The 11,797-nt window shown below is 40.2% G+C and overlaps 1 long non-coding RNA gene across 1 annotated transcript; it reads right to left on the reverse strand.

The window, feature by feature from the left end:
* Positions 1 to 518: 518 nt before the first annotated feature.
* Positions 519 to 4,102, reverse strand: LOC140739021 (uncharacterized). The gene is made up of 3 exons (XR_012101541.1): positions 3,965 to 4,102; positions 3,002 to 3,090; positions 519 to 619 (listed from the first exon to the last, which is right to left on the reverse strand). It is a non-coding gene; the product is annotated as an uncharacterized lncRNA (long non-coding RNA).
* Between the last annotated feature and the right edge of the window lie 7,695 nt (positions 4,103 to 11,797).

The raw sequence follows: 11,797 nt of genomic DNA on the forward strand, positions 1-11,797 counted from the left end.
ACAAATCAGTATATCAAATGGTTAGATAACAACATTGCAAGTTGTTGTAGGACAAGAGTTAACACGATTCCTACCTTGATGGATTTCAAAGGCAGATTCATTTCCTAAAAAACTAAAAGTTGGTTGGTCATTGTTATCATTATCAGAGGCAGACAGTAAGATCAGCGTGGTCTGAGCAGCCGTTTCTTCATTCAGATTAAAAGTGCTTGATGGACAGGAGCTGAAAGAAGGTAAACATTTAATGAAGCAAAAAGCGATTAAAATAAGTATGACCAGATCAAAACGGGGATGATATTTAATATACCTGATGGTTGGACTTTCATCATTTACATCGGTAACTGTGATCGTCACTGTGCTCGTGCAACTGAGACTTGCAGTCGTATTTTCAGTCACCGAAACCACAGCATAGAAAATCTGACGGGAAAGAACGTAAGAGAGGATTAGAATGAACAACTGCAGATCTTCAAAATGTCTGGAGTAAAATTATTTGATGAAGCGACGTCTCTCCTACCGTGTCACCATCTTCAAAATTCAAAGCAGATGTTGTGTAAATTTGACCAAAATTGTCCACTCTAAACCGGGCAGTTGTGTTGGTGGAGGAAGTTGACAAAATGGAGTACTTGGAAAATATAATGACGTTAGGTTTCTTTAAGTATAATCTTCAACACTGACATATATATTGGTACTACCTGGATGCTGGAGTCAACCTTCTGTTCTCTTGCTGAGGAAAAGCTAGTATCAGGCACAAGAATCAAGTCACTACACTGGTGTTTAGGAAAATAATTCAAATTGTGATTGAGAAAACTGAGGGGAGGAAAAAAGTTTGAGCAGCTGGATAAAGAAGAGGAGAAAGGTGTAGGTCATATGGAGAGGAGCAGAGAATTATAAATTGGAAGGAGGAGGTATACACTATTAAGAACGCAGGGAAAAGTAGGAAGGGGAATGGGAATGAACAAACTGGAAATAGGAAAAGTAATTGGGGGTATGAACCAAAGGAGCATTAACAGCGTGGAGGAAGATTTTCCATTTCAGAATGCTGATGAACAAAATATTTTAGATCTCACTCATTCACACCTACAAACACACACAGTCAGACAGTCTCACCCACACACACACACAAAGGCACTTGCGCACAATGAGGCAATTCACCTACTCAAGAATTGTAGCTGCAAGCTGGACAACACTAGATATTGTGTGCTGAGTGTTTTATCTGTAATCTGGAATTCCTTATCCAATCCCATCATTACTCCAAGCACTAAAATAATTCAAAATTAAATTTTAGACTTCTAGTATATTTTTGAAATATAATCAAAAGGAGGATTACATAAGGAAGACTGCAGATGTTGGAAATCAGTCGATGTTTTGAATTGAGCTCCTTCATCAGGATTGGAAAGAGAGGGGAAAAGCCAGTACCAAAGGGTAGGGGGAAGATGTGGAGCAAGAGGTAGCAGGTGAGAGGTGGCTCCATGTGAGAGAAGCAAGATAAGTAGTGGTGGAGGGGAGAGCGGAAATGATGTAAGAGGCTGGGAGGTGAAAGGTGAACGTGACAAAATGCTGTAGAAGATCGAATCCCTCAGGAGAGGGCAGTGGGTCATAGAATAAAGGGACGGAGGCGAGGAAGGGACCCAAAAGAAGGAATATGTGAGTACTGGGCAGTTTGAGAGGTCAAGAGAGGGGAAAGAGATGGGATGATGGAGCCAGTAGAACAGGTTAAAACAAAGGGGGGGTCAGAGGGGAGTGGCTACCAGAAGCTGGAGATACTGATGTTGATGCCATCAGGATGGATACTAACAAGGTGGATTATGAAATGCTGTTCCTCTGATCTGCATCTAGCCTCAATTTGGCAGTGAAGGAAGCCATGGTCAGACATGTCGGTGTGGAACAAAAATGGCTGGCCACGGGGAGATCCTGGCTGTTGTAGGCGATGGAGCAGAAGTGCTCAATGCAGTGATCCCCAGTCTGGAGCTGTAGATGAGACTGAACCTGGAGCAACGGTTGCCATAGATGATACCAATGGATTCACATGAAAAGGACTGTCTCACTGTTTAGGGTCCTGAATAACGGTGAGGGAGAATGTACACAGGAAGGTGTAGCACTTCGTGAGGTTGCAGCGTTAAGTCCCTGGAGGGGATCAGTCGGAAGGGAGGAGCGGACAAGGGAGTGATCCCGGCTGAAAGCTGAGAGGGGAGGGAAAGGGAAGATGTGCCTGATGGTGAGATTCTATGGGAGATTGTGGAAGTTACAGAGAATGGTATATTGGATGCAGAGACTCATAGAATTGTAGGTGAGGACAAGGGAACCCTATCCTGTTCTGTCTAGGGGTGGGGTGTTTGAAGTAGGACAACCGTGAGGGAAATAAAAGAGATATAGTTGAAAGCTGTATCTCAACAGCCGTGGGGGAGATATCCCATTTTCTGAAAAAAAGATGACGTCTCAGATGTCCTGGAATGGAACACTTCACCTTGAGAACAGAAGCAGTGGATGTGAAGGAACTGAGAGAAGGAAATCGCATTCCTGCAAATGACGGGGTGGAGAGAATTCTAATTAAGGTAATTGTGGGAGTCAGGAGGCTTATAGAAGATGCTGATAGATAATTCATCTCCTGAGATAGAGATAGAGAGATCAAGAAAGGGGAAAGAGATCATCAAGATAGCCCAAATGAATTTGAGAGCAGAGCAGGGTGGAAGTTGGTAGTGAAGTTGCTGAAGATGATGACATCATCATGGGTGCAGCAAGCAGCACCAGGGAAGAGTCAGCGTGGTGGAGGAGGAGATTGGGAGCATTGCCAATGTAGGTTTGGAATATGATAGCCATCAAAAAGGTAGGCAGAACCAGGGTCTTTGCAAGTAAGCCTCTGGTTTGGAGGAAAGGGGAGGTGGCGAAAGAGAAATTGATGAGTGTGAGTTACAGATTTGCCAGATGGAAGAGGCTGGTGGGAGAGGGGAATTGGTTAAGCCTGTTATCCAAAAGGAGGCATTATCCATTATTAGTGAATGCTTACAAGTAGATCATTTCCATCAGGATCCGATGCATTTAACTTATAAACCGACACATCTGTGGCACTGGTCTCTGGAATGGTGACAGCTGGTCCTGTAAAAAAGTAATACATTTTACTATTAGCTGTAATCTAGTGAGTGTGCTCATCACAGCATTGAAATTAAGTAATAAAACGATGAAAAATAATGAATGGTAAATCCTCTCAATGAGTGTGGGCTGAAGGTTTTATGTTCGGGATCTTGTTTCTCCTTGAGTCTAATGCCTTAAAGAAAATGTATGTGGTAGCCTGTGTACTAAATGGGGAGGAATAGCTCATATAAGTACAGAAATGGAGATAAAAGAAACTGGAATAAACCAGTTGGCCCTTTGAGGATGCTCTTATTCAATGTATTTTTTATTTAGAGCTACAACACAGAACAGGCTCTTCTGACCCAACGAGCCTCGCCACCCAGTATCTCACCTGTTTAACTCTAGCCTAATCACAGGACAATTCACAATAACCAATTAACCAGTATGTCTTTGGTCAATGGGAGGAAACCAGAGTGCCCAGAGGAAACCTACAGAGTGACAGGGAGAACGTACAAACACCTTATAAGTGGTGCCGGAGGAACAGAATCAGGGTGGAGTTGATGGGCAAGTGAAAGAAAACAGGTTACTGCGGAAAGTGAGAGGAACGAGATGGACAGGCTTGCTCTGAGAAGTAGCAAAAGTTTGAGGGACTGAATGGTTGCCTCTTTGTTGTAAGGTGATAGAAAAGTGTTGCTAACTGCTTGACATAGAAGACCGGCAGCTTTACAATGGTCTTCAATATGCTTGACTTGTAAATCCAGCACCAGCACTCTGTACATGCACCAACTGTACATCGATAGGTATAAACCAAACATATTCAGAAGTATCACATGTCTACTGAGATATGTCTGGCCAAACATGACTTACTCATTATTCATCATGACGGTTTAACACTCACCTGTTCCTGCTGCAAACTCAACCTCACATTCAGGGGCTTCATTAATAGGATTTAAAGACACTATGAAATCGCAAATGGCATAGTTATTTGCCGTGTCTGTGACGATTACATTTAGTTGGTAGCTGCTGACGGTGGAGGCATCATCATAGTCCAGCAAGGAATTGGTGATAATCCATGCATCATTTCCACCTGAAAGTGAGACAGAAGTTGGGTAACTTTATTCGGAAGGACCATTGATGGAAAGATGGTGCATCCTGTTTTATGTTGTTTGCGTTTTGTTGCTGTTGATTATCCTATGGTTGAAGTTATTTTGAGAAGCTCTCACATTTTCATGTTCGCTGGTCTGCTTGCTGAAAGGCCTGCAAAGCCCAGTGACAGAGGAAATAGAATCCAAAATAAAGTCCAAAAATAAAAATTTACATTTCGTACAATTAGTTCATCACGAACTCTGCATTAATAATGTATTTTCAATTCATCCTCTAGCTATGCTTGAAAATGTCACAATGCATGAGACTGCATTGGAACGTAATCAAGGGGTGCACTTAATATCTAAAATAAAGTGCTGAGCAAATAGTAATTAAAGGTTTCTTTTATTTAGAACAAAAAACTATAGATCACTATTGGATATTCTATTTCACAGAAGGCACAACTTTATTATTAAATCTGGGGCTAGTATTTGATCTTATTCCATGTTGTTTTAATTTTGAATTGGTAAGAATCCAGTCAATTAAAATAAACCATTTTTATGCCTAATCCTTGAACATGTTTAATTCCCATGTAAAAAGAAGTCAAAAGTTAGGCCTTGTGAATGTTGAAAAACAGGTTTTGTTGAATATGTGACTTTCATATTGACACCATTAGCTCTTACAAGAGTTGGTGATGATGAGCTGCCCAATGATTAGCAAGTGTCTTCCATGGGGTCAGCCTGCCAAACTTGAGCTCCACAAGTTTGTCTGTTGACCTCCAGTCACTTTGAGCTAAGAATGCACCTCATCAGCAACTTCTGGATGGGCTTTGCCTCAAAGGAAAATATTGACTAACATTCAATGTGCAAAAAAAAATGATTGTGGTGTTAGTTGTCACTGAAATTTTAACTTTGTTGCTTAAGTCAGTAAGGTTCCTGAGCAGAGAGCAACAAAATTTCCTACAAAATGTTCTTGCACACAGAACTTCAAATGTGCAGATTAGTTAGAAATGTTCAATCCTTTCCAAATACTGCTTTCTATTTATTCTTGCATCCTTCTTTCTTGAGGTCTTTTACTATGTTTTCAGTTTCCTTTCAAAATGATCTACTGACTGTTCTCCTACACTTTACATGCAATTCGTTTAATGCTCATGAATACAGCCAAATAAGATAGTGTTACATAAGAAATAGGAGCAGGAGTAGGCCATCCGGCCCATCGAGCCTGCCCCACCATTCAATAAGGTAATGGCTGATCTGTCCGTAAACTCAGCTCCATCTGCCTGCCTTTTCCCCATAACCCTTAATTCCCCTACAATGTAAAAACCTATCTAACTGTATCTTAAGTATATTTAGTGAAGAAGCCTCAACTGCTTCCCTGGGCAGAGAATTCCACAGATTCACCACTCTCTGGGAAAAACAGTTTCTCCTCATCTCCATCCTAAATCTTCTCCCCTGAATCTTGGTGCACTTTTAAGGCATCATATACCTGGAACCTAAGATCCTATTCTTCATCAACACTGTTAAGGATCCTAGCATTAACAGCATATTCTCCATTTATTTTGGATCTCCCAAAGTGTAGCATGTCACATTTACCCAGACTAAACACCACTGCTAAATCTTGACCCGTATCTATAACTTTTATATATCCTGCTGTATCATTTCGCAATCTTCTCTGCAGTCCACATCACCAATCTTTATGTCAGCTGAAGACACTTTCAGCTACCCTACCACACTTTCAACCAAATGATTCATATATGCCAAAACAACAGAGGTCCAAGTACAGATCCCCATGGAACTAGTCACATACCTCTGTTCAAAATTTTACTCATCCTCTGTTATCTACGGTCAAGCCAATTTTGGATCCAATCATCCAAGCCAAGGTGGATCCCATGCATCCTAATTAGCTTGGTGAGCCTACCACACTTGACCTTGTTGAATACCTTATTAAAATTCATATTTACAAATTCCATAGCTTTAGCTTCATCATCACCTCCTCAAAACTCAAATTAGTCCGGCACTCTCTCCCCACCCCATATTTTATCTCCTGCCTACCTCTTACAAAAATTTAAGTACTAGAACATCAAGCAGCCCGTCCTGTCCCCTCTGTAGTTCCCACCTCACTGTACCATGTACTGATCCATACTCAAAGTTCATCACCCTGACTTTTAATAATCCTTGCATTGAAATAAACTTATTACACTCCAACAGGGAAAGAGGAGGAATTTCTGGAAATATCCATTTGAGACAATAGCTCTGAAAATAGCTTAATTTCCCAACACCTCCTTTGTGTTTGTTTTGAATAGGGTGAGGACCCTCTACATTTCACTGGATAACAAGTCAACAGACAGGTGGCAGATAAACAGCATATAATGATTACATTAAATGAGCAAATCTTTGAAATAAATACATGAAGGATGTCAATCTCACCTTGAATTATTTGAAATTCAGATACAGTAGTTGTGAAGGAGAAAGTAAAACTGTCATTGTCATCATTGTCAGTCGCTGATAACTGTAACACTTGAGTCGAGACAGGTACGTCTTCATCAACCAACAATGGACTCGAAGAACAACCACTAGGAATAGTGAAATGTGTTATCAATTCGTAACTACATCATGAATTATTTCCATGGATCCCTTCTCTTTGAGCATTAGTTCCATATTTCACTTCCTGCCTCTATTGGATATGATGAAATACTTCCAAGTGAAAAAAACAAAACTGGATTGCCTATACATCCCTGTGTAGGAGAGCAAGGTTATTTAAAAAAGAAACCCAGGACTGGCTTTGGCAGCAGGTTCAATAATCTTCATCTGTTTTGACCAGGTCTCTGTGATTGTGTTGGGTTCTGTGTCTACAAAGGCCTAAACTCAAAAGAAGATTTTATCTGATATAGATATCTATGGGTACCTAACGAGAGGGAGGTTATACTGTATCCAGCTACTCTTCGAGGACTAACTTGGCAGCTCGTCTCTGCGGTGAAGTTTAGCTGCCTACACCCACTGCTTGAGTGACGTGTCTCCCCTTTCTACCAAGGACAAGATACTTGAAGTAATGAAACAGGTTAATACAGTTTATTTTGTTTTTAATGATACACATTTAATGGGTGGCGGGTTGGAGAAATGTCTCTATCAAAGAAGGTTAAGGCACTCCTTCCCTCCGCTAGCTTACAGATCACCCTTGGGCAAGGTGTAGCCCCTCCCGAGCAGGGTCACATGAAGCTATGGGAGCAGGTGGTGGACGGTCGTATGAGCAGCAGGTGCATATCACAAGACCTGGTTATGCAACCACTGATGCCAGGCAGACAATCTCTGAAGAGTATTGATAATGGCTGGGGCCACCATCTTGTAAAGACACTGCCCAGAAGAAGGCAGTGACAAACTACTTCTGTAGAAAAATTTGCCAAGAACAATCATGGTCATGGAAAGATCATGATCTCCTATGTCATTAGTCGTGGCACAAAATGATGATGACACATTTAAGTTTAGATAACTTCAGCACTTCACACTCACAGCAGATTTCTGATTTATAAAAGATTTCCAAATTACAGAAGATTTACAAACTACAAAGGATTTCCAAACACAGGTACAATTCTTATGAACTAGAACATACCGATGAGTAGTAGGTGAACAAGTCATCTGTCACAAAAACCAAAGGTTGAGAAATGAATTCTTTCTGTTACCCTGCCTTTCTGACATTCTCTTTGACATTCCTAACAATTCCTGGTGCTTCTGATATTTATTCGATTTTCTACCAGATGACATCATCTGCATGTGATTTTTTCCAAATACCTTTACTAGGAGAAAGTAACTCACACAGGTAGTATTAAAAGCTTCAGGTGAAAGACATCCCAAGCATCCACTCTTAATGCTATGAGGGCTGACCCTCTGACATTATGTATATTCATGATATATGAGTAACCGTGTTAGATGTGCTATTGATTCGGGTAATACAGACAAGAAGTCCCCTGGACTTTTCACTTTGGAAACCAGACCTCTTAGCAGCCAGCACCTGCTGTGGGCTAGCAGCCTGTGCTTCTAGCTTCTAACTGATTACTGCTTGCAGTTCACATTAATAACTGGGGACTGGTTCTTGTTTACAATAAAAAACTGAGCCAGGAATATTTGATAAAAGTTTAACTTTATCACCAACAACTTTGACTCTTTGGAAAGGTCATACCACTGTGTAAGAAAGCTGAGGTTAGCAATAAGCTGCTTGGGTCGTGGAAAGTGAAAATCCATCATAACTGTCCAGGAGATAGGCCAGCAAGAAAAAATGGAAAATCTTCTGAATCTATACATTTCACTAAGAGTGTTGTATGTATAAAAGCTGACTCTCTTCTTTAAATGCTTAGCCCCTTGCAGTGATTAACCTCTCTATCTTATCAGTCCACTCACAAAATGATTTCCCCAGATGAGTTTAATAACAAACCTTATAACTGGAGCTTCATCATTGATGTCAGTAATGTGAATGATGACAGTGCCAGTACAGGTCTCGCCTGCTGGATCAGACACGGAAACCATTGCATCATAACGCTTCAGCTGCAGAGATAGAAAATGCCAAAATATTTGCTAACTTGGTATAAGTAGTACGAGGATTAACAAACAAGAAATATAGAAATAATCATCAGTGGTCAAATAGTTAATCACTATTTATCAGTTATGGGCTGCTTCAAATATTGTCAGTGCAGTTCAGTCACATCGCTAACCTTCTTCTACACTTACATAGTTAATGACTGGAGAGATGTTAACACCTCACATTTGGTAGTAGACAGTAGTCTACTGATAAAATTAATGTTCTTAATTCCATTCTCAATTTTGCATGCCTTAGATCACTTGGTCAGGAAAACTAAAAACTTGCCCTTTTCTCCAGATTTGACTTGATCAGTTAACCTTTGTTAAATTATCCTGATAGAAACTTATGATGGGACAGGTCAGATAAGCAGTTTACTCAGCTAGTTACGTTCTGGAAGGTGTGGAAACCTTCCATGCAGAGTATGAAGAGGCTCAGGTTCAGAATGGCTTCTCTTCACAATCACAACACAAAGTCTGTAGATTAACAAGGTCTTGTACTTGTACTTTTTTTTTCCATAGATTAACGAGGTCTTACTTTTAGGTCAAAAAAGGTTAGCTTACCAAGCAGATACAGTCCTTTCATTACTTAGTCAATATTTATTGATCCATTTAATTCTATGACCTTGGTTTTTTCTAGTGTAGGAATATATGAATTTGATGAAGTTGTACACTTGCTTGAAGCTATGATATATTAAATGTGAATAAGTGAATAAATTTTATTAAACCTACCTGGCTAGTAGCTTCATAATCCAAAGTGCTTACTGTGTAAATGACACCCACTGAATTAATGGCAAACAGCGTGAGAGTTCCGGTTGTGGACGTTGAGAGAATGGTGTACTGTAAAATAGTTAACAGCAAAAACATACAGCGGCTGTAGTGAAAAGTTACTGTTTGAATGCACAACTTCATATAGTTGACTTGAAAATGCAGTGCAGGGAGTCTGTGGGTTAACAAGTTCAGAAATTAAAAGGTTACATAGATCAATAATTAGAGGAGGTAGAGTCCTGCCACGGTTGTTGGATGGGCTGGTGAAATGAGGAAGTTAGTCATTGTGTGGGAATAAGGAAGGAAATGATTAAAGGTATGATAACTCTAGTTTGGTTTAAGGTAATGCTCTCCATGGAGTTGTATAGGGCTCAACTCAATGGGGGATATAGGATCTTTGGGTTAAATGTGTGGCTGGAGAGAAAGTTTTACTGGTAAGTGTTGAGTGAATATTGAGGACTATCTGAAGCCAGTCTGCCCCACTTGAGGGAAGATGGGGTAACGATGGATAGAGCATCTGTAGCTCTTGAGGGTGAGCAATCAATCTATGCTTCACATCAAAGTAAAGAAAGTTCAAAACTCACATTTAATACATCACCGTCAGGGTCTGACGCAGAGAAACTGTAAACAGATACTCCAGTATCATTATTCTCGGCGATGGTCACATTTTGTCCTGAATAAATTAATTAGGTTTGATGTACAGTTATTTCCTTGATATTATTTTAATGTCTCATTCATTTCAATACAATAAGAAGGGAAGGGAAGGCAACAACATCAACTCAATGGTAGCCTCCTGATGTTTTGTCAGTGAATACATTCTATGTAGTGGGTAAGTTAAAACCCTTCAACACATTTACACCTGCAGAAATGCTGTGACAGTGAACCTCAGTGTAATAGTTTCAGAAAGCATTGATTAAAAGAAAATAAATTTAACAAGAGTTAATGAGAATGTAATAACTAACTAAATTATTCTAACATAGCTTCAGAACTAGGGCTGGAATGTTACGTACTCATTGTATCAAGGCATCATCTGAAATTGTCTGACATAAATAAATTGGTTGGGATGAAGATGCCAGGGACCACGGTGGGGGGAGGTGCAGGATTCCATTCCATATTGAATCATCCATTGTCACTTCTGGCTGAAGGTACCAATTGCATTGGGATGGATAAAGCTTGGTGGGGCACACTCTCCTGTCTGTATCAATGCGCTGATTTAGAGATGGTAGAGAGTTTCAACTAGGTGTAAATATGAAAAACACTTTATCCTGGTCCAGCCATGCAGAAGCCATAGGCAAGATAGTATACTAATACCTCTACTTCCTCAGAAGACAAAGGAAATTGAGCATGTGCCTGATGACCCTTACCATCATCAGTTTAGACAGATATACTATAGAAGGCATCCTGTCTGGGTGTATCTCAGCTTGGTATGGCATCTGCTCTGCCCAAGATTCCAAGAAATGGCAGAAAGCTGTGAACATAGCCCAAACCATCAAACAAAAAAGCAAAAGAACAAACGCCCACTGTCCTCATCTACAGTACCCCCTGCCTCAGGAAAGCATCCAACACAATCATTGAGCCCTCCCATCCTGGTTATCCGCTCTCCGCCCCTCTCCCACTTGACAGAATATACAAAAGCCTCCAAGCACATATCACCAGGTTCAAAGAGGGCTTCTGTACCACTGTTATCAGACTCTTTGAAAGGACCTCCTTTATGCTAAAGATGAGCTCACAATCTCACAATCTGCCTCGTCATGGTCCTTACATTCTGATTGCTGCACTTTGTCTGTAAATGTAACATTATATTCTGGATTCCAATTTTTATTTTACAATGTCTATGTACTTGTGTGGAATGGTTTGTCTGAGGGGCACACAGACAAAAGCTTTTCTTTTTATCTTGTGGTACGTGTGACAACAGAAAGCCAATACCATCCAAACATTAAAAACTTTGATGAACTTCTTTTGGGGCCACATCTTTGCTAGGTGGATATGACGACTAAGTTTACCTTACTGAGGTAAAGGCTGTTTTTCAGTCTGTGTCATATAGACATGGCCACATCCAATTCAAACTCTGTATAGAAATGGCACAAAAACCTCAACAAAGACTGGTGTAACTTGGCAGATTTTGCATTGTCTCCTATCAATATGCAAAGCCAGCAGCCAATAACTATGAATAAATATTTATATTTTTATATATTTCTCCTGAAACTTACAGTCATTTTTTTTATGTATTGCACTGTACTGCTGCTACAAAACATCTTTCATGACATGCGACAGTGGTAATAATCCTGATTTTAATAAACCTGATTGAGAATAGA

This window comes from Hemitrygon akajei, chromosome 14, assembly GCF_048418815.1.
Source record: "Hemitrygon akajei chromosome 14, sHemAka1.3, whole genome shotgun sequence".
Taxonomy (NCBI): Eukaryota; Metazoa; Chordata; class Chondrichthyes; order Myliobatiformes; family Dasyatidae; genus Hemitrygon; species Hemitrygon akajei.